General features: G+C 44.6%; 1 protein-coding gene across 1 annotated transcript in view; it reads right to left on the bottom strand.

The window, feature by feature from the left end:
• Positions 1 to 24,767, bottom strand: part of LOC118507642 — a 108,672-nt gene that overhangs the window by 21,506 nt on the left and 62,399 nt on the right. The window contains 1 exon segment of the mRNA XM_036046402.1: positions 15,984 to 16,064. The gene's annotated coding sequence lies outside the window, so the exon portion shown is untranslated.

Below are 24,767 nucleotides of genomic sequence, written 5' to 3'. Positions count from 1 at the left end.
CTCACTTAGCGACCTTCTCGGGCTCATTTGCGGCAGTCAAGCCTAATTGACTTTTCATCCTTTTAAGCGTGAGGCGAAGGTTAAGGACAAGATCACACGTGTCAGAAATGTCAAAATGCTTGCGTCATCTTGCCGTGAGCTGATCCGAGGGGATGCCCGAGTTTCCGGGAGCCAGCAGAACCCGGCCAACTTTTCACTATTGATATTGGATATGCTCATCCTTCGAAACGGCTGCTACATTTTTTGTCCGTTCCAGATTCTACGAAGTACGTGCCTCCCGTTGGTTCGGTGTGCCGTCGGAAGGGACGTCGTTCGCGGTGTCGTTTGGGTCATGTTCGCTGGAACGGGCGACCAAAATCACATTTCACATTTGAACGATAAGTTGATGAAAATAGAACCCGAAAAGCGACCGTCGAGCGAGCGAGCAGATGGTGATGGAATAGATAATGTAGTATACGGGAAGAGGAGCGCCATTATGGAAGGAAACATATTTCGAGCACCTTCCCCACGGAAGGGAAGAGAAAACAAAAACACTTTATAAAAATGGGCAAAAATGGGTTCGTTGTTGTTTGGGAACTATATCCGCCATTTTGAACCGTTGTGGAACGAAATAGAATTATTGTATTAATTTCATTTGAGTGCTTCAACCGTCTGGTGTAATATTATTATACAGTCTCAAAGTGCTTGTCCTTATTCTTCTGCCTTTTATATTTTTAGCAACTACTAAACAGCAACTAAAGAGCTACAAATATGTTGAGACCAAAATACGTCATGCATTGGAATTCTTCGGCCTTTTTCTTAAGCTTCTTAACCATCTCACACTCATAAACAGCATCAATGCCAGGAATAGTAATGTAAAGTAAATGTTTTCGCACGGTCAAGTATTTCCTGCTAAACGAACCGCATAAAATATTCAAAACAGGACAAACACAACATCAACTTCAAATGCATGGATCAGCCCGCTGTTTGGGGCCAACAATAACATCGGATCAACCGGAAAAGCGATAACTCGTCTGTCCAACCTTTGCGGCAACGGAAGCGTACGAGCTCGACAAACAAATAATGGAATGTAGTAGTTTCTAACCGGCAAGAGCAAAAAAAAAAACGAAATACACAGAAACAAACCCCAGAAGCTCGTTTGGCAAAGTTAGATAAACGGACCTTGCGCCACCGGTAAGGCATCTTAACCAGGAAGAAAGGATTGCCGACTGCCTGTGACTGGCTGGCTGTTTTTGACAGTTTACAGCGAGATACAGCGGCGGGTCGGGTTTTACGACCCGATCCGTACATATTGCGAAATTCAAGTGTCCTCGAAAGTTTGATCTTACGGTTTGTCGATTCACGGCGTTCAGATGGAACGCCGGATTTCTGACAGCCGAAAGTGTCAAACGGGATGATGCTGGAAAAGGGTCCCCCGCTGTATGATGCCGATGAGAGGTATTAGAGTGCGAAGGTCAACAGCGACTCGCACTCGAATGCCCCAAAAGAATGGAAGCACGAGAGCCTCCGTTCACCCGTATCCTAACGGGGGAGGGGGTGTGAGGGTGGAGGATATTGGGAAACTTTTCCCCTCCCCCCTGAAGAAGCGTACTCTAAAATGACCTTTCCCAGTATTGCGGTGATGGTTGTTGCGGTTGCGGACAACAACCAAAAAAACCGGACAGCATCATTTCGCTTGTCACTCCTGATGAAGAAATCATCATCAGCTCGTGATGATGATTACGAAGTTTGTGTGACGGGGGTTTTCTTTCCTTTTCCCATCCCAATTTCCCGCACCCCGGAGTCGGGCCTCAGGGCCAGCTCCCTAAGGGTAGGCGGTGCAGCAAACAGGTCAGCTTCGGGTTCGGACCATAGTCTCCCCATTGTTACCGGTTTTATGAGCTCCACCATCCGCATCCGGCCGGTACTATTGTAGCGTCTTGTAGTGTCCGGCAAGTTGTTGTTGGGTCAAGTTCTTCATAAATAATCGAGCAATATTATACCCTCACCATCATCGGTGATATCCCTCGGTGTAGCAGACCTTTTCTTCGATTTTTTTAATCAATTTTCTCTCTCGCCCAACAGTAGGTTGGGTGGGTTTATCTGGTCGGGATTGGTAGCAATCATATTCCTGCTTCTTTTTTTTCTCGTTCGCCTCCATCACCCTGTTGCAGTTCTGATGGCGAAGGATATGATCGCCGTCCCCCAATTATGTGACACAACGGAGATGGGATGCGATACAAGCATCGAACCGGATGTAGTTCGCCCCGACCGATAACGATCGGTTTGGAAATGTGTTCAAAATTAGATTAAAACTTTTTGCCCATCCTTGGGGGCACAAAAAAGACTTTCGTACAGGAAAAGTTTACTTCCACATGAACCGTTGTTTCCTTTTTAAAGTATTGCAAACGGTTCTTGTTGCCGAGCATCACCGTCGGTGGACACACGGAAAACACGGAACGCGGTGAACCGAAGCTGAGAAGCCTCCCGGAAAAAAGGATGGCTTTTCTCGCTTAGAGGAACATACACAGGGATATGTTTCAGCAGGCCGCAATTTGATTGTGTGGCAGTTTAATTGGATTGTGATGGAACCTTCCCGTGTTGGGGATCGTTCGTGCAGCACGTCCCATACATATATCTGTATATATTTTCGGGAACCGAATCAGTTCGGCGAATCCTACGTGTAAAAAGGATCATAAACTTTCACCTTCACCTTTTTGCCCAAGTGGTTTCCGTTTTTCCGCCACGCAGTTACCTTCGAGAAGGATTCAATTTTTGATTCTTCTGGCAGCTTTGTGTTTAGTGAAAATCGATGCGAATACGAAGTTGTGTTGTTTAAATCTTTCACTGTAGCTCTCGTAGCTGATTTTACATCCCAACTTTACTAACGTAAAACCACAGCTCGCCGTAAGGATTAAAGGCACTGGGGCGCGTTTCAATGTTATCCAAGGCCGGACAGCATGTCACAGCTTCCCGGTGATTGATTTTGTTTCGCGGCGCGTTCGGCAACAATGTGTTTGTTGCACCGATTCTCCCGTTCAGGGCATCGGTCCAACAACGGTCCAATCCCATCCGGCCCACACCGGGTGGCCGAATAACCATTAGCGCTAATTAGCGTATCTCTTCGCCCATCCGGACCGACGCCATGACGGCAAAGGGCGCCATAGCTTTTAACTGTGCGCTGTTGCCCGCTAAGAGCAAATCCTCCTGCACCCTGCACCCCTTTTTTCCGATAGATTTTGACAGATGATCCGATCCGTTTGAATAAACCGAGCGTTCGGGAGTTACGCTAATCGATTACAGCCAACGCCAGCTGAGCGCAAAAGGGCACAAGTTGTGTAATCCGGGTCGGCGATACAACAATACGATTCTAACGAGCCGGGATCGAAATTAATGGGCGAGTGGATTCGGGCTGAAGATATTCTTACCGAGACGTTGCGCAATGACATTACTGAAAATAATTGCTTTTAATTGAAAATGCAGTGTGCGTGGTTACAACGGAGTGCAAATGTTGCATCGTTGCGCTCTGCGAGAACACAGTATTCAAAGGTTTGTTTCCAAGTACATGCAAGCACTTGTCCGCGCTGGTATAAGCTATTTGAGGGGTTTATTATTTACCCGTAAACGTAATGGCGGGATGGAACGCATAACAGTGGAAAATTAATGCATTGCAAACTGTTACATTAAAATCGGACAACAATGGAAGCGCAAACGGATCCGATTTTCTGTTTCAGAGCGCGGCAACAAACGCGGATTGGAAGTTGCTTTAGTGATGATAATGTATCGTGCCAGTTTGATGATGTGAAGCCCATAGTACAACCGATATTATTATCTGGTCTGAAACCCTGTTCATGATGTGGGGTGTATTGTTTTTATTAAATAGTGATTATAAATGGTGAACAGACTTAAGAGCTTGTCAGAAATTAGATACTGAAATAGGGAAGGTCAAAACATTTTTCCAATAATTTTATGAGTTAACTTTATATTCCATACATGGGGATGGGATAAGAACCCCGGTCCTACTGTGTGAAGTCTAACACCTCCACTACAGACTCTAACGCTTGGCCACATATTTTTGTGAGTAATTTAAACAAATATATACCCAACAATGGAGCCGCCCGGTGGCTCGTTCCCCCATAGGTGAGGACTGACTATCCATCTATGCGGTAACAATAAATCAGAAATCAGATGCCAGAAATAATCAGACCAAGCGAAGAGGTCGTTAGGCCAAGAAAGAAGAAACCCCCCCAGCAATACCTCGATACCCTCGCAGAATGTTCTAAAATATTTCACAACGGGAGCTTTTCAGTTGAGTAAATAAATTTCATTCCCACATCATAAAAGCTGCTTTTGCAATCCCTCATGGCAAAAAAAAAATGCATCAGCTTTAAAATTCCTCTAAAAGCAGTAACATGTGTTGGCAGGGAGTTGCTGGTAAGGGGTAATCTAGAGAGAACGCAACCCCCGATGTTATACTACCGGCGATACGATGGAGATACAGAATATGATTGAATGAGGGTGCGTGTGCTTGGACTGCAAGTTCCATTGTATGAAAAATGTATTCTTCTATAGAAAAAACAGCACACACCCATATACAACTGTGTAGGATTATTTCAGGACACGTGCATTCGTTCAAACAAGAGAAATAAATTGCTGCTGGTTAGACATTGTTAGCATATGGCTTCCTGTTTCATGTGTACATCGCTATGCGTACAGACGATTGACGTCGATTTAATGAATAAAATACAAACTGCGTGCACATATTATACATGGAAATTTGTTGTGTAACTAATAGCGAATTTCCAATTAGGCAGATAATTCGATTAGTCAGCGTATAGCCTGTTATAAGTAGCCAATTAGTTTAGAGTAATGTACTTAAAAACGAGCGATAATATTACTTAATTTTCATTAACGACCTAGCGAAGCATGAACCTCTAAACACTGGCAAGCTTAAAGGAGATCTTGACCATATGGCATGGTATTTAACCGACAAAGCTGTCCCAGTTCATCAATGGTTTTCGAACGGTATTGCTCGTCAGCATATTTCATAATTGCATTCAGGTTCAACACCGGCACCCGATAGGTATGCATGGTGTTGGTGTGCAAGATTAATGAACTCCGAACGAATATTTACTGCATTCCTTTGGGGCGGGCAGAGGCGAAAGGGCTTAGTAATACGCGTTTGCATGCTTTGGAATGGAATTCATACCACTGACATACTGGTACACTGGTACATTGCGCAGGTAACCACAATGAGAGAGCTTAGCACCACATGCGAGCTGTGTGAAGGGATGGAGAAAAATGATGGAAAGGGAGAAAAACTTTGAACCAATATTAGACGCGCTAGTGAAGTTTGAAACCACACCACACGCTTATTGCACAATAAGCTCTGGCATTGCTTTTTAGGTGCATTACTAGGCCTGGTTAGTTTCAGGTTTTCTTTTGGGCTTAGATCCTTTTTATTTTAAACAATTATTTAAAGGCAACACCACCTACCTAACACACGAAGAAGTCTATTTAAGCAACAGGATTATCATTGTCAATCAATCACTCAACACTAATCCAATGGACTAAGCTTCAACACTAGCATTATCCATGTAGCACATTTAAATTCCTTAATCCATTCACAGTACAACATTTAATTTCCTTACACAACGCTGTATGCACTTTAATTAGAGCACACCAAAAAACACTTCGTGACACTATCTTTGTTGCAGCAAATTGCCCTCTTGCTGCTCTGCTGCCAATAACCAGCAACCACACCAATGCGTATCTCTAACACCACGCGGTAAATTAAGCGCACCCTTTCTTTAACGCACCTAACCGAAGACTAGTGCTGGACCGGCAGCTGGCGGCGATTCGATGGAAATTTACATCCGACCCAATCTCCACCACCAATTCTCAAACCGACCACGCCGACAGTTGCAGTCCACGGTTGATCCTGCTCCCCACGCCCCCCGTTTCTTCGCCCCCGCGCAATAATGCGAGTAATATGTACGTGCAACAATTTATCGCCGCCGGTGGTCACCCGTCTAATTGCGCTCGTAAAATCTCGTTACAGCAAGGTGTGAGTAGTCCCAAATTTTCATCACTGTACGGTGTGAGGTGGCGGTCACCCAGCGTGGTAACAAGCGTCAAGCGTCCTTCGGGGCTGTCCCGGACGGCCGGTGTTTGGTGTGCTAAACTGTCCCAAAATCCAGACAATCCAGTTGAGCTTATCTGGTCGGTGCATGGATCACATGGACGATGCACGCGTAACGGGTCCACCAGTGTACGAGCGAAATGGACCGGGCGAGTTATGGACAATCGGTTAGCGCAATTAAGCGTAAAACCTATTTCGATTTCACAACCTTTTGGCCCCACTGTCCGTCGTCCTTGAACGGGAGAAGAGGCATATAAATAAAGTTCGCCCAAAACCGATGGCACTCCGCACGCTGCACTTCCTTACCGGAGGGCCGTGTAATGTCTTTTCTCTAGGGCAAATGGGGAAGGGGGAGGGGGGGTGTGGGGGTAGGAATTGTAATTGATCTTCCACCAACCACGGCACACAATATCACAACCGGCCTGGGAGGACCGGCCCATCCCAGGTAGCTAGCTCTACACGGACGTCACCGGCAGTTAATTGGACAAAGTAAATAAGTTCCACACCGGACAAATAACACTCTAGCACCGGTGATCGGCAATAATCAGAACTGCACCCGAATCCAATTCTGGCCCCCGGTAACGATCCACCATTAGCGATCGGTTTTACCTGTCCAAATATAGAACTTGGAGGAGGCAACGGTCAACTGATGGGGGGGTTCGATTTGCGCGGCGCTTGTCAAACTTTGACGCAAGAACTGCCATCATCAACTGCCTGGGACACATCGGCTTTAGTTTTTTTTGTTGCTGGCCTGTATGCGCATTGCCATTCTAGTTATTGCGCATCGTCGAATCGATTATCTTGAACTGATATGTTGCAAATCTTTTACTATAAAGATCCTATATTTTGAAACAATTTGCCTTAATTTTAATTACTTTGAACAATAAACGTGTTAACAACCGTAACGATATCAATATAGCATAGCAACCTTGCACACAATCGAAAACGATAACAATCACCTACTACGATCTGTTCCAACAAAGGACAAGCATTATACTGCTGCCCTGCCTCGTGCATACTTCATGGCTGACCGACCATCCAGCATTGCAAAACTGCTCGCCATTTTCCAATTTGGTCAAAATGTCATTAAGCGGAAGGTGGAAACATGTCCAACGGGATAGCGTGATGGAGTGGAGGAGAGCTGGAGCCGGAGGAGTGCGACAGAGATAGCAGGAAGAGGACCACCATTTCGGAAACGAATAAATGTTTATTTGCAGCTGCATGCTATCGCCCGGGCAAGTCGAAGGTGTCACTCAACTCCGTACCGGTGGCCAGCGTTCGGTTCGGTTTGGGAGCACACGTTGTTCTGTTCGATTAATGGTAGGGTCATCTGATAGCGTTTCGCGGCTACGACAGTGCGAATATGTAAACTATAATCGTCCACTCAATTATTAATTGCTCACCCCGGCGGGATCGACGGTACGGTACGCGGTTTCGGACACGCGTCGGTATTCAGGTGTTGGCCGTGAACCGTTTCCGCACGACATTAGGTAACGTATTTTGCGTTTGAGGCATTCACTTGTAGTTGAGAGTGGGTTCATGATTTTTTTTTCTTGTATGACCTTCTACAACCTTGAGGATCTCACTCTACCATTTACAACCTTCCTCTTGACTAAGTCTACTCCCAGCTTGATAGTTCGTTTAAAAGAAGGAATTCCACACTGAAGCTATCAGCGCTGCGAAACCATGACTTTCGAGCTTCCCTTTCTACTGGTGAGTCAAAAAGAAAAAAACGGATCAAAGGATGGCGGTATCAAACGAACCGTCGGTGAAAGTAAGTCATTTTTACTGTTGGCTTTTCCACCCAACATTGTCGATTGTTCAGCGGAGCGAAAGTGAGTGTCGGAAGGTGCTAAACGGTTCTCCTATTTCTCACCACACCTGGATCCACACGCTGCTGAGCGATCCCGTACATTGATGATCTTTGGGATGTGAAGCGTCAGGACTCGGGGCAGATGCCCAACAGGAAGAATAGACACTCTGTCAAACAGATGAACGAACAAAAGCGTTCGCTCAAAATATTCAAAAGCAACATACTCGCTTCTCGCGGTGCCGGTTTTGGGGTTGGAGTTGGAACAAGGGATGGAGCAGGTCCCTAGCACCACACGGACCGAAAGATACCGGGTGTGCCCCCGCATGTCTGTGTGCGTGTGTCTGTGTGTATCTCTCTGCTTAATCCAACATTTGTTTAGGGCTCGGTCGGGCGGTTTGATGCGATGGGACTGGAAGGACCAAGGTTTGCTTAAAGCGAAATCAACCCAAATCAACGGTTCTGTCAGCTAGCTAAATCCCTATTTTCGGTGTTATTTCACCTATGAATGAAAGGGTGTGCAGTTTTCTTTCCGGTTCCCACCCCCAAAAAAAGAGTCCTACTGCTGATGATTTTTCGGGCGGTGTGGTTCCTGCCTTCCCAGAATTTTGGTTACACACGCTCGGAAAAAAGTAGTATTTAGATCGACACAGCAGTATACTGAGAAGCTTTAAACCATTGAATTGTGTGAGGTTCAGTTTCCGAGGTCTGGTGGGGTAGAAGAAGGATTGCCTAATGTGTGCCATGACACGGTTTATTGTTTCAGTTTCGGCTATGGATGAAGGTGTCGAAATGGGGACTTTGCTTATCATTAGTTAAAAGGTGCTGCTGATGGTCTGCAAAAGATAGAGAGTTCGTTGTTCGAGTTTGAAAGGAACTATAGCATTAAAGATACTTCAGTACATCATCCAAATTAATATATTAAAGTGAATCTTCTATAAAGGCTTTTGCTAATGGTGATTCCAATACCATAAAAACAATGGAATATTTTCCTGAAAAAATTAAACTTCATTGACTCAGTTGATGATTACCATAGCAACGCCACTATTTCTGGTTATGTTTCCTCTTACCTTGTTCGTACGTATGTTTTCCAAGGATTTTCCACGCAAAATTCATCCTTCAAAGGTTGAAGTGTGTGCATTGTTTCTCGTGACACATTATCACCGCTATCAGTCAAGGATTACGGATTTAGCATAGGATAATCGAACGTACACGAACGTAGAAAAGGTACGAGCTTTTCATCGGTTGAAATGATTTTTATGTCCATTCTACTCCCGCTTAACCTACCTCTTTCTCTCTCTCTCCTACTCTCCCTCTGCATGGTAACCCATCGATTCAGAGAGGATTTACAGGAGGATGAATAAAATAAAGCAAAAGAAAACACAACTTTCCCCCAGCAACCTTCACAAATGTACAACACGTAACGCTGACAACGGTGAATGTATTGAGTGGTGGGAAAAATGGGCGTCCATTTTATGTTACCAAGGAACGTTGCACAGTGAGCGACCGCGAGGTGACCTCCGGTTCCTGACGGAACCCACCGTCGGCTATCAGAACATTAAATCGAGAGAATGCTCGGCTCATCAGAATCGGTTCCAGCGCGTGTATTTTTTTTTACGATCTGCACCAATCATGAGATGAATATTGATCACCCTACTGCCTGGGAAAAGAGTTAAAAACCGCCCTCCCACATGATTTGTTCTGGAACCGCTTTTTTCCCGCGCGGTAAATCTGCCCGACGAGGAGTGGTGCCCGATGTCTTGTTCTAGTTTTATTTATTTGCACTGCTCATCTTTATGCATGGGCATCGCCATCAGCCTGACCTTCCGGAGGGCTGAATAGGAACAGTTTTACCCCGTTGCGAGAGTGCGCCGAACATGTCGAGGTAGGTAATGGCTGGGAGTCATGAATATTAACACATCTCGTAATAATGCGGCAACGGGGGCAGCCTTTCGGGTACTGCCGCTACCCGAGACCGGTGGACCAGTTGCTGGATGGACGATTTAGTGGTGGTCTGGAACTATGGGGTCCAAGCGGGGGAAAATGCTGATAGATTCGTTTGCCTATCCTCAAGATTCGATATTAATGGCGCAGTTGCTTGCATGATGTTACATTTTGTACAGGTCTATTAATTCACATTCTTCAGAAAAATCGCAATTTCATGAAGTACGGCATGAATATATTGAATGTTTTTTTTTTTGGGAATTGGGAAAAACATAACATACATCTAATGCAGACCTTCCAATAAATAAATCTTGCCTACAGCAAGGAACTTACACAGATATTCAAGCTTTCTCGATTGAATGGCTCTACTCTTTCTTCTTTGGCACTAAAACCTGACCTGGGTTTACACTAAAGCACTTATGATAAATACTTCCCCGAAAGCTCATTAACATCTCATGCACCGTTAAGCGTTTCCCGGCGTGCTCCTCGGCCAAATTGTGTTAACAAACGTATTAAGAAACTTTGATTAAACCCCCCCCCCCCCCCCCCAAGAATATCAGGCAACCGAGTTTCAAACGTTTCTTCCATTAAACTTTAAGCTTCTTGAATGTGTTTTCCAACCAACCAATGCTGATTACAGTGGAACGTAGCGTGAAGGTGCCCAAAGCTTAGGGGAAAGTGCACGGCAAGCATTAATCGAGCAGCATTGGCCCCGGTGCACATGCTATTGCAATGGTTCAACTGCTTGTTAAATTGTTGCAAGCAGTTATGCTGATAATTAACTTAATTGGTAAGTTCTCGATTCCAGGCGTAATTGGATCACTTTCAGCCAGTAGTAGCATGGGTTTAGAGGTTGGCTTTTCCGCCCAACCGTACTCGCGCTACTTTAATAGCATGTGGTCTTCGAGAATTATCTAGATACCTTAAAGTACCCCGGGGTTTCCGTTACTGCGTACATCTACTGTCCTCGCAGTCGTTATTTTACATTAGCCAACCTAACAGTATACAATCAGTTGGCTTGCCATTCAATTGATGATGGATAGAAATACCTATTTTAGATTCAAAGCTAGTTGTACGAATGTTCGAATCCGGTCTTTTGTTTAACCGCACATTACTACATCCTTCCCGCAATACAATGGAATCTTTTGTCTCGCATACACTTCCCCACTTGCTTCGCTTACTCTCTTTTACTTTCGCAATGTTTCGAGTTTGCTAATCCAATGCGAACGTTCGTTGTTGCGTAAACAGTCATCAACCCATTGCTTATTGCCTACGGTCGTATCATATCCCTCCCATCGTCGGATCCGTTGTTAGCTGTACAACACAGCTGCGTACAAAAGGGTTTTTTTGTTGTTTCCAACTCAAGAAGAAAGTTTTCTTCTGTGGCCAACCGCCCATTACATCACTCTTGCCAATACTGCTCACGAAGGCACTGCTTCCCGCACGCTCGGTTCATCTATTCAAAAAGGTTGCAAAGGTGGTGAGGGCTCACACATCCTTCCGTCCGGTTGTCAACCCGTTCGCCAAACGCCATATGAAGAGACGCCAATGACGTGGGCTTACGCTAAGATCTTGCCGACCATTCAAAAAGCCTTCCGTAATGGTTGAGAGCTTTCTCTTTGACAAATGAATTTTGAGCCAGCCCGGTTCGGCGAGCAGAAACAGAACACCGGCACTGACGATGTATCGGACGGCTCGAACGTTGCTTTCAACGCCACAGAAGCATAACCAAACCCCGGGCTCTAGGCATCACTGGAAGCTGGCTGGCCCGGGACCGGGTGAAATCCTGTTTTACAAACGTCCCGACAGCGAAGTCAACTGAACCCAAGCGCCCCACACTCCTGCTGCATGGAAATGGCTTGAGGGCAGCCGTGGTAAGAAAGCTGCAATCTCCTACAGGTGGCTGTTAGATAACGATGTCTAGGCAGCGCGAGCCCGGAAAACGTCCCACATACTTTAACTTATTCTTCACCGGGAAACAAAAACGAGTGGGGGAAAAAACAAACGGAGCAATCCGTCTCCTGATGATGCCTTCCATTTCGTCATTTGTAAATGATTTTCACCCGCGGACTAAAGCGGCAAGTGGGTAAGCTGAAAGGGGGATGGGAAGGTTAGGAGGAAGGCCATAGGGCTGGCTATCTATTAAGTAGGAAGCTTTACATATTAACAGCTACTGAACACATTTCTGAGAATGATTTTAAATTTCCAAATTGGATTATTAAAAGGCATCATTAAGGTGAAGCTTTGAAGGCACTTAACTCCATACAAGAAAGGGAAAGGATTTTTGTTGGTATAACAAGGCTCATGGTTGAGTAAAAGGGTTCTTCTTCGTCTTGTTTAGCTCTCTAATCTTATCTAGGTCTTTTGTCTGGGTGTGCTATTTTACTGGCTTCCTTGACTTAATTTAAACGGTAGTTGAAAAGTTAGTTTTGCGTGCGAATGAACGGGTTCGGACAGGATTCGATACCTGTGTCCTATCGTGTAAAGGTCAACACCGCTATCGCTTTGGCTACTTGTTTTGAATTAAAAGCTACGAACTGTTCCTCCATTAAATGGGTAACAATTGTGCGAGCTTTTCTATTTATAAATTTGCAATTAGAAATTTTCATCAAGACACAGACATGACTAAAACCCATTCTTCGCATCAATTAACACATACTGGATCAAAATAGCATTCCCCGCCGCCGGTTTCGTTCGCCTCGCGGGCTGCACTTTTCCACCCCGGTAGTGTACGGTAGGGAAAATTCCTTTCATTGGATTGTTTTTCTTTCGAAGCAAGCAAAACAAAACCGGCGAAAAGATAAAATTCCTGTACAACTTTGCTCCACAATCCGCTTATAACGGAGAATGCTTTCAGAAGTCAGCTTTTTTCCAACTGCCGGCCGTTCGATGGTGCAATGATGCGTGATTCTTCTGAATCTGAAAAAAGAGAGGAATAATAGAAGCACGCGCTCATGCAAGAACTTTACCCAGAAAATGGAACACGAAGAATGGCCAAACGAATTAATGTGGCAATTTGTCTTCGTTTTACTGGCACGGCGCACCAGTCTCATCGAAAAGTTTCGTTTCGCCGCCGGGTGAATGTTTTCAATTTTGCCATTCCGATTCACTTCTTTCTTCAGTGCGCTCTGTGCTAGCAGTGAAGAAGAAAACACAACAAAAGCTCCTAGAACGATTTAATCTGGTTAAAAATGGTTTGGAAAAATAAAAATCTCTTTTTTACGTCCCCGTCTCGCGTTCATTGTATTTGGTTGCACGCCTGCCCGACCGAACTGGCAAAGTGTCGACTCTGCATTGAAAGCCAGTGCCGGGAAAGGAAATAAGATACGAATTAAATGGCGGATGCTTTCACCCACATTTTATCGCCCGTTCGCGGGCGTCAGTCACAGGTGATCAAACCGATGAACAAAATCGGCGCCGGAAATAGAGTCAATTGCATAAATCGCTCCCGATGCGCTTTTGTGGCTGGCAGCTCGGCTGACTCAGCTGAATGGCTAAAATCAGACACTAATTGAGATCCCCAATTACTAAGAAGCGCACAATTTATCGATTATCACTGTGCGGGGACGCGTGAATGAAGTGAGTAAAGCCATCTTTAGAAATTGCTCACACAAACGGGCTGCTCAACCAATTGGTTTGCACTGATTGGTTCTAAGCGGGTGGGGAGAACAAAATAATATTTCATTATTATGGTGCTGAAATCTTTTCCATTCACGCTCCAAAAGCACCCCCAAACTAATTGACTTCCGGTCTGGCAGCTTTTTTTTTTGTTGAATGGCCCTCACTGTAGCTAAAATTAATCAAAATCTTCGCGTGAACCGTATCTCAAATTCCATAAAAGCCTCTTCCGCAATTACGAGTGGGGCACGGATGATTCATTTGAATTTTCCACCTCCCCCAAAATGGCCACCCCTTTCCTTTCCCCAACCTTCACCATTCCAGGCAGCAGTAGGACAGTTGCGAGCTCACGAAAATAGCCTTCTTAAAGTTTACCCACACTTTAAGCCACTGCCGGGCACGTACATCCTTCGTGTGCACATCCGCCTGTGTGATGTTGTGCTGAACTGAAGAACAGCGGCAGCAAGAAATAACTGCCGAACGAATGTGCCATTGGCGGGCGTCGCTACCACCGGGCAAAAAGTCGGGCAGCAACAGGGAAGCCACGGTAATACCCAAACGTCTGCCCGGTAAGCTCTACGGTTTGCCGCCATTTTACCCAAACTCCCCCTCCCCCCACCCCTACACTCCCCTCGGGGGGTTTCTTCGGTGGTGTAAATGGAGTTGTATGAAACCACTTCTGACAGTGATAACCGCGTGGCAAAACTCCACCCTCTCTCCCTCTCTCTCTCTCTCTCTCGGGGAGGAGGACCCGAATGTAACGAGGCACTTCCGGGACCTCCGCGTCCACGGCTTTTGAGGCCGGCTGCCGGACGAGAAATAAATCATAATTTAATTGAAATTTAATCCTTCACGGTTCTGCGGCGGATCTGCCGCTTTTGCGAGCAAGACATGCAAAAAGGGGGGGCAGATAGATGGGGGAGAGAAAAAAACACACACATAACTCCACTGTAAAAAGCAGAATGGAAAATGGTTTCATCGCGGGCGGAAGAGAATAATAAATAAATATGCTATCGAAAAGGAAAACAGGAACAAAATGATTCGTTTAAAATTTAACTCATAATTTAAATATTTAACTATATTTTATGATGACAAACAATGAATCTCTACCACCAGAGGCTCAACCAGTGCAGTGACTAAGCCTTATTATTACTATGATTTCCCTTTTTCCACAACCCTTTAGAGGCTTATTTTAAACTAAAAACTCACCCACGATACCTAGTTTGCCAATAGTTTGCTTTGCAAACAGTATTTGCGTGTCAAAAGCACGCCAGACACCTATCGAAACCGCAGCACAGCAAAGTTCATGCGTACAGCACAGCACGGACGATCGAGTACACGAAGCTGATTGACGCTCTGAGCGTACCCTCGTCGGGCTCGTTTGCACTGCAAGCACCTTTCTCATCAACGCAAAAATCGATAAAACGGCGGCTACAGTTGGGGCTGATTGCCGCCCCAACCCAGTACAGCAGAACGCGCTTTGTGACTTTCACTAACTGGAGTGAGTGTTGTTAAAACACTCTTCGAGAATCAATTTCCTTGAAAGTTGTAAACAAATTTTGCTCACCTCGCGCAACCGACAATTGAAAGTTCTTCCCGGAAGTTCGACGGTTGCATCAGAAGCACCCAACTCACTTCACTTTGGGTGGGTGTTGCCGGGCCACCGGGAGGATTGTTTATAATTCGATAGCTACGCATCCATTATCCTGCGCCGCTGGAAAATGCTATCAATCATTCAATTAGATGCACCCGAGCAGATAGAGCGTGTGAACGGTTTAGAATAAAAGGTTTGCTTAAAAACACGCCCGAACTGAGTGCAAATCCCGGTTAAAAGCCGTAGGGTCTTTCAATTCACACAGTTCTCAACAATTAGTACAAAGCCGTTCAAACAGCACAACCAAAGAAAGGCTAAAAATAACCATCATTGCACCTGGGGTGAGAACTTAATCCGAAACTGATTAACAACCCATCTCAACCCAATGCCCAGGGGGTAGAGAATGGCCTGCAAAAAAAAAAACGAGATGCGCACAAATTACCGCCGGCCATGTCAATAGGCCAGCCCCACAATCACTACACCGGGCCGAGACGAAAGATCGACATCCTTCCGTTGCCGTCGGGAGATATATTGGCGATTCAGTTGTGCACGCATGTCCTTCTCGGGGAAGCGTTGTGGTACACTTGGATACACTCGCTGTCGATTCCATTGACGTCAACGGACAGTGGATTATACGGAAAACAACAAAGGAAAATAATGCTGTTTTTCCGGGCACAAAACAGCACCACAATTGCCAAACTCTTTCACTTCAAACTACCCATACTTGCGGAAACAGTAACGTCATTCAGCAGTGTGGAAAAGAAATTAGCACGAAAAACGATCCGCCAGTAGAAGCCACGCAAGGCTGGCCACGTTTAGGCGGCATTTTTACCTCCGATTTTCATCATAAGTTTGGTTCGATAATTGATTATGATTGTAACGAAATTGTTACTTACTTGCTGTTTTGTGATGAATAAATATAAACTCATTTATTGTGAGTTTCCGTTATCCCATGCCGTAATATCAGATTCGGATATCTGTAAATAAGAAAAAAAAAACCTCATAAATATTTTAAACCATTATTCAACGGTATTTGTAATAGTAAATCCGCAACAAGAACCGAATAAGTGAATAATTGTACGTCACCCATGTTCCATGTTCGTTTCGTGTGTACTACGAATTTTCATACACATGTACGACTAAATCGATTTAATGCTTTTATTCTTGATTCCACGAATCATCAAATAACGATTATGATGCCATTAACAACATTAGCTTGACACCGTTTGTGAAATAACAATTCGTTTACACAAACGCTGTTAACAACGTTTCCCTACAAAGTACTGGGCGCCTCCATCGCGCTCCACAACATTGGAAGGAACAAAAGCCTAACGATGATGAATTTTTATTAATTTATTTTCGATTAAAATACAAATTATTTTTTCTAAAAAACAATAAAAAACAGAAAAAACGAATTATTATTTTCTTGATTGAAATTAATCTAACCCGTCACCTTTACCTGCTTCATTCCACATTCCACATGCATGTAAACAGAAAAAAAACCCAGCAGGAGGTCATATAAAAAGGCAAAGGAATTCCTCGAACTCAACCGTAAACTGAACAACGAAAACGGACCTTTATTAAATTATCCTTCATAAAAATCACTCGAGCTGCAGCCCAGGCTCGAAACCGAACGTCCGACAAAATGTGAATCTATTCTCAATGGAGGGGAAAAAGCCTCCCAGTTTAGTTTTTTTGGTTTCTTTCACAACAAATGAACTGCACAAAAAGCCCCCTAAATTTAGAGCAAGAAGCACAGCGGAACCCATTACCAAAACGGGAGGCTAACCGAAAACGAAATTGTGGTTTAGCTTGCTTTTTTATGGGTTGTTTTGTGAAAGCGCAATGAAATAAAACCGCACACACACACACATAAAAAACCGCGGTTTGAGCTCATACTTCAACAATCGTTTTTGTAGAGGCTCTTTTTGTTTGGGAAGGCTCGGTTGTTTTTTTTTTTTTGCTCAAGACAACCGTTGTGAAGTTAATTTGAGGATAATTGCTTCATAATTTGCAATCATTTAGCGGACGGTTTTTTATTCGTTCGCGGCGTTTACTGAGGCTTGAAAATTTGAGTGATTGCGGTGATGAATTGAGGCTCATAAACAGGAGTATTAGGGACGATTTAAACATACTGTTCCTTCGATCTATGCTTTAATTGATTTGTATCTAAATGCACTACTAAATGCATAAGTAATAAAAAAGTTTCTTTTCTTCCCGTAGAAGTATTTCGAAAGTCACTTGAAAGTTGTCTAATTATAGCCGAAAGGTAACAATTAATCTTAACGCCACCTTGCTGTTATTAACACACGAACCGTGCCCTTTGCCCACGCTGCTTGTAAGACAGTTGGAGCCTTGAACCCCCTAACGCCCAACAGTGGTGTGATGACGGGGTTTTAACGCTACGCTGTTTGCTTTGCCCCTTACTTTGCCACCAGTATATTTTTACACGGCACAGCACAGCACCATCACCATCAAGCAGAACGAAAAAGGTAACGGTGTGAAAACGGATATGCTTCTTTCCAACCGATTCTTCGAACCGTCACTAGCTTTGCCTATCTCCTCGTCAGCATCAATGCAACCCCCACACTGAAAGCAAAACAGTGTCGGAAACTTTCGCCAATTGTCGATACTACTTCGCCAGGTACCGGTAGCCCTCGCCCTGTGCATCCTGCGCCATCTTTCGGCCATGCATAACCATTCCTACCTTTTGGCAGCTCAGTGCGGACGCAAACTTCCGCGATCTGAGCGAATGCTATCAACGTGAGCGGCATATTTCCCCCTACCTCCCCCCCCCAGCCAAACGAAAAGAAGACATCTTCTTGAAGACAAAGTTTTTCGCTGCCATCCTCATGCCTCTAAACGTCACTCCAAACTTAAGCGAGGATCGGTGGATCAGCGTGGATGGTAAGTTTTGTTTCCTTCTCGAAACCACCAGAAGGTAAACATTTTCCCTGCCAAGCCACAAACAACTCTCTCTCTCTCTCGCTCTCGCGCTCACCACCAAGTGAAGCCATTTTTATGCCAATAAAGCCGCATCTACGAATGTGTCCGTCCATTTATACCTTTTTGCTACAGTTCTGGGAAAACAAAAATTTTCATCACACCGAGTTCTGCAAGTATCACACAAATAGTAGTCGCTGAACGCAGGAGGCGATGACAAAACCGAGGCAACAAAAAATCCAACCTAATGGTTTCGTACCTGAAGAAAATAGAAAATGGACGCTTTAAAAATGGCCGCCTGAATTGAAGCATAAACAGGATCGAAATAGCATCGAAAGTTGGGCTGAAATAAACAAGCTGTTTTTATTTACGCCAGAGGGGAAATTCATTCAAACTATTGGAGAAGAATACGCTTTTGAGAAGTCGTCAATACGGCTTGCATACACGGCATACGTCATTAGGCAGTGCAAAATGTAATTTCCAACGTTTTGAAAGGTTACATATATCCATTTCATCATCACAAACTCAATCAGATAAATTCAATTTGGATCTAATTTACTTTACCAGTCAAAGTAAGCTGCCTGCGACGTACAACTGACTTACTTAATAAAAACGTAAAAAGGCACGCACACTGATTTACGATACTGTCTCCATGTGTGTGTGTGTGTGTGTGTGAGACAGCGAACTAAACGTCAGTGCCCAACGCAGCATATTTGCTCTATGGCGGGAGGAGGCAGATATGCTCCATCCATACGTATCCGTAGATCAAATTTAAGCAGCGAGTGTAAAAAATCCAATTTTATGCCAATCAAATGCCCAATTTGATGAGCAAACTCATGCGCTGGGTAGTATTTGTCTGCCACCGTTCCATTTCGACCGACCGTACGCGGCGTGACGCTCATATCAGCCGAGCTTTGATTTATGATTCTTTCAAAATGGCCGCACACACACACTCAGCAAGCTCCATTTGGAAGCTCATTTTTTTACATTTCCTAATGAAAAATAAAGGCAGCTTGTTATTACGTGGCACTGTGAGTGTATCAAGCTTTCAAAAAGCAAAAGCCAAAAATAGACTTTGACACATGTGACGGCAATCTTGGGAAGCATGCCTGAATCGGTTCCGATCATCCCTTCACCTGCCACGCCACGGTAGTCTTAGTCGCCAATTATGAACCTTAAAAATCACTTACACCAGCCAGCTTTAGCCATCGCGTATTCTATCAGCTTTCGCCTGTTTACTTCCTTCCGAGTGCTCACCGTGCTCACCGCTCGCCGGAGAACATACTTGAACAGAACAAATAAGGCTTAGTAAAGGAAGATCATACGCGGAGGCGCATGCTTTCCGGCTTTCGGTCCTAACATCAAAGCACATGGTGACACGGTTTGGCGCGTGCCTTTCACGTCCACAGCCTTCACTGCTCGGGGCGTACGTAGTGTTCACAGAGCTTGCTGTGACCTAGCACTGCACAGTGATGCTATCGATATACTGACAAACAAGAAAAGAGCGGGTGCAAAAAAGATGACTCTTTTCTTTAGGGTTTGAAAATGACTTTCCCCCAGCAAGGAGCTCACATTCACCATTATGCCAATAAAATATGGTGCAAAGAAAATCTAGATTTTTCCCGGGTTTTTTTTATTCCGAGATGTCTCTCATGTGCTTAATTAACTTCATCACAAGCACCGTTTTTGGCACTTTGAAACTGTACAATTGATATAGAAAAGCGTATACGAATGCTGGGAGTCGAAAAGGGAAGCAAACCTCAACGACTCGCGGGCATTGCCAACCCCGACAACAGCACGCTCCAAATGCGGAACGGTAACGCGATTTAATAATGCTCCAGCAAAATGGCTTTTGCGATGATTTTGAAATTTGATTTCATACATTAATTTAACTTTCAATTGATGCGACGGCTTCGGTTCCAGCAGCAGACGGCCCGGCAGACGGCCAAACATATTGTAAATGCTGACAAAAAATGTGCTACCGTGAGATTCTTCTCCCAGTGGCCGTACCACGGTGGCTTGGACGGTTGTGTTTCGTAACACGATTCTACAGCGCGATCATCATTTGCGACCGACGCCGGAAAGCTCGCCACGGCAAAGGACACCACAACATTCTGCTGAGCATGATGTTGTCTGCTTTTGCTGAGTAGCATATTTGCAAAATCTGGCGCAACATTGAGCCGCGTATAACTTCCATTGCTGGTTTTTTTCTTCCTCCTATCCTTATTTCACAACATTTTCCAACCCATGCCAGCGCACAGGAAAGCTCTCTCTTTCGCTCGGTCTCTCGTAAAGTACTTGTTGATCCGGACGTCCATGGCTAATGGAGTTGTGCTTGAAAAAATAATTTTCCTTCATTCGAACACGTTCCTACACTCAACAACTAATTATGTGAGCATAAATTACTGTTGGGAATGCGAATTTTAGTGCTTTTTAGTGCTTCGTTGCATCCTTATCCTGCGCGTACCAGGACAGACCGGCCCTCGGTGTGAGTAGTGCAAACAAAAGCCGCTCTCTCTCTCTTCCTTTCCCACACACCGGGTCACACAGTGGCATAAGTTAAAAGACGACTCGAAGCAGGACGACAATGAAGAAATTTATGCAAATACATTCAAAAAACTTTATCCGGAGCGTCACCGGAGGAGATCGAATCGTCTTGAAGACGGTACAGGCAAGCCACGGATAGGCAAGATAGTGTCTGGTGGCTTGAAATGATTACTCAACACCATTTGCCACCGAGGATGCGTTGAGGCAAATGGCTTTTGTGAAATAAAAAACCTGTTAAACGCTACCAACACACACACACACTCACCAACTTTTGCCTGACAAACTTACAATTTGATTATTCTGCTCGGCAGCAGCGGTAAGCAGACCGGTGATGCTTACTTTAGTCGTGAGATGTTCAACGATGTGACGAACAATAGAGAATGGGGAAAAAGTTGAATAAACGCCAACAAAAAGCCATCGGATTGTGCATGTTGCAGGAATAAAAGTAATATAAGGTGCCTTCATATATCCCAGCTGATCTTGCGGCTCAAATTATTTAATTCCACTTTCAATTACCACTCAAAACCACGCCCGATAGGTCCTTATGGGTACGTAATGAAGTCTTCTCGAGCCTGCTGCCTTGTGTAGAGAAAAAAAAGGATCCAGAAGAAAAATGGGACACCGTGCAAAGAATCGAAAAGATTAATGTCCGCACCGGTCCACGGTCGCTGAAGAGTCGTTCGAAAAAGATCGCAGAAGGGACCGGAGACATGTTTTCCCAAAACCGAAAGCTCCCAGCTCCATTCGACGGTTCAACAAACGGAGGCCCATAGGACACACACACACAACACCCAACTGGGACCAACCGAGTCAACTGACGTTTGGTTGCGGGACATTGAACATTGATCGAGAGAATGTGAATGATTTTTATTTTTCGGGTCAGTATGCTTTATCGAGATCAGGAGGCAGGGAATGGGAGAAGAACCCCCCCGCCCCCCCCTAAAGCCCCGATCAATTCAGCCTACCCTAAATAACAAAAAAAAAGGTATCAAGGGAGAACACATTTAAGCCACCATTACGACACAAAATTCCTCCGATAGTCCTAGTGTTTTAAGAACTTGCCAAAGGCCCACACAGCAACAGTAACAGTATTACGAGCAGGCTTTTTTCTCCTGCTTCTTCTTCTTTCGGTATTGGTTCCACTTCGTTTAAGGATTTGTTCAATAAAACCCACCATACGGAAAGGTAAAGTAATACAAACTCTCAAGGGCCATCAGGGCAGCCAGGGTCGGTAAACCCATCTGACAGCAAACGGCACAGCGACAGAGCGGCCCGCAGTAGCACAATCCCACCGATGACTTTCGAATGGAAGGAAGCTTTCCCAACAGTAGATCGTGCTTCCTAAGAAGGCACGAGGGACCTGCCGGCGCGATGGGCCATTTTCCGAAAAATGGTGCACACCCGCATTACGTGTTTCTAATCTTTTGCTCCGCTAAACCGGACCGCAGCAAGGACCGAAAGAAGTCACGTGTCCTTTTTTTTTTTTGGTTGGTCGGTATTGAGCGCGATAAAACACCCGCCCCGAAAAAAAACGTGATACGACGTAGTGCTGCTGATTGATAATTCCTTTAGGGATCAATCCGTCATTAGAAACCTTCGGTTGAAACGGAGGTCCTCGCATTACATTGGCGTGCGGAATTGGCTAGAATCCTCGAAGTGGTCCGCAGGTACCGGACGTCCCGGAAATTCAAAAGAAAACGCAAATTAGTTAGTGACTTACTATGTACGGCCCGGGGGGCGGACAAGCAAGAACTAATTACAAAAATGGCAGCACGGGGTTGCTATGATAAGACGCACGTAGAGACGCACAAAACAAAAAAGGGACATCATTAATCACAACGGCTTAGCAAAGGTCGAGGCTTTTTAATTAATTTCAAGTAAATGTGTAATTCCCACCATTCCCTTGGTTTTGCACCAAGATTGAGATAAATTGGCCCAGTTTGTGGTAAATGGGTGACACCTTCGAAGCTCATGATTGCGTACTTCGTTCCGGACAAATGTCATCTATCTGGACGTGGACGTAAACTAACGACTTCCACGTTGAAGATTTCGAGAGCATTCCAGCACCGGCGTGGTGACACTTTCGTTAATGCATTGACAGTAACCTTCAAGTTTGTGTTTGTATGGGAAAAACGCCTCACAATCACACACATGCCCCCATGCGTGCGGCCTCTTCACTCGATTGCAATTTCTCTTTCCACGTGTGAGCGTTCTGTAGTTCTCGAGTGGGCATTCAAGAGTGTTTCCTTCGCTATTCATCGTTCACACACACACACACGTCCTTGCTATGTGACGATGAAACGATGACGTTCAACACAAACACACACACACCGGAAGTGGGTCCCAGCGACGTTGGCCCAAAGCCCAAAGGAAGACACCCCGGTGTTGAGATTGATGGTACAGTTTCCTTCACAACTCCGGCCCCGTCCAACACGCCCAATAACTTGTGACGTTCCGTCTGTACCATGGTGTCGCCACCGACATGATTCTAAGAATAGAAGCAGTGACCTCCATCCGCCCATCCCCCGCACAGGAGTCTTTCGTTCGGTTGAACCAGATTTTTAACCATAAAAGCAGATCTCCGAGCGAGCGAATGGAAGCGGGCAAAGGCGATAACAATTGTTTACCGCTTTATGGTCGAGTGAAACGAGTTTCCTTGTGGGGGGGAGGGTTGTAGGTCTTCTACCACAGATTATTCATAGAAAAACCCAGCATTCTTCGGTAGTTCCGACAAATGTCCCACACGTTCTATCCTATTACAAAGAGAGAGAGAGAGAGAGAGAGCAATATCCTTTTATCTTTCGTTGCTTCTTCTAGATGCAAGCTTTTCTGACTGCAGAATACTGAACTATGTAGTTGTGATCAACAAAATTCAACACTGCCCCAAACGATAATGAGCTGTTGCAGTTGATTGCAAGCAAACAAATAAATAGCAAAACCCCGTCAGATTAACGAATTACAAAGGAAAGCTTTTAAATAATTACCGCCTGTGGCTATTAGCTTCCGCTGCAAAACAGCAGCCATGACAACATGGATACTCGATAACCGGATTAGAGCCTTCAATAGCCTTCCCCTGAAGCGAAAGGTCATTCGGTGAGCTTTTGTTTGCTATTTTTATTAACTTTCCAGTTAAATGTTAGAAAATGCTAAAATCTATTTCGAAAAGTAATATTTTAAATTGCTGTCAAAAATTTTTAAACATAAAAAAATCAAAATCAAAGAGAATTTTACAATTTTTTTATTTAGCTTTCTATTCTATTTATGTCAATATTTATGTATCTATATGTATTTTATTAAATACTGAAACTATGGAAACTTATTTTCTTCAAAAAAATATATAGCTCAACCAAACTCAACCAGTCTCTGATGTAACCAAGGCAACTATCTGGCACCATCAGCACCGTTATCAGCAGCAGCCTGAGCTACACGGAAAAAGTCAATGCTTGTCTTAATTGGGTCAACAATGCATTCACGGCAACTGCAGCACGTTCCTTCGCTCACTTCTTTTATGCTCCCGAGACAATCTCGCAATCCATATCAAAGCCAACTCTGCTCCATTCACCGGGAAATGATGAAATTCTTCCTTAAAAAAAACATTTTACACATCTCCTACCATCAAAGCATCCCCTTGTCTTGTATCTCCTCGTTACTTGGGGGAGTGGGGACTCTGTCCACAAACACACTACAGTTATGGAATATTATTCTTAATTAGCGTTCCACCGCTGGAATTAAAAGCCCAAAAAGGGGAAAACGTACCATGTTCGCCCACTGCTGACGTCGTAATGCTTTGCGTTATTCAATTTAACTACGCAAGCTTCCGAGAAGCTGAGGTTGGACCACGAATCGTGCAGGTTTTATGGGTGTATTCGAACGTGACGCGATGATGCTGCAAAGGCGGATTCATCTGATAAGTTTTTTTGCGAAGTTAAAAATTCGCCAGCTCTTACGCAGCACCTCGCATCGCGTCGTTCTCCTTCAAGCACGGTGGTAAGAAGAGAAATGGTACATAATTAAGCAAGCACAAAACTGCAAATGAACACATTTCGGACGCAAGCAAATGGTTGAAATAATTAAATGGAAAATCTTTCCCCTCCAACCCAAACCATCGCGAAATGGCGCATAGCGGGAGGAGGAAAAGTTAGTTTTTTTTTAATTTATTTTAAATCATGTTTTGCATAGTTCTGTAACTT

Source organism: Anopheles stephensi, chromosome 2, assembly GCF_013141755.1.
Source record: "Anopheles stephensi strain Indian chromosome 2, UCI_ANSTEP_V1.0, whole genome shotgun sequence".
Taxonomy (NCBI): domain Eukaryota; kingdom Metazoa; phylum Arthropoda; class Insecta; order Diptera; family Culicidae; genus Anopheles; species Anopheles stephensi.
Note: the sequence above shows the minus strand (reverse complement) of the source record. Positions and strands in the feature narration are given on the sequence as shown.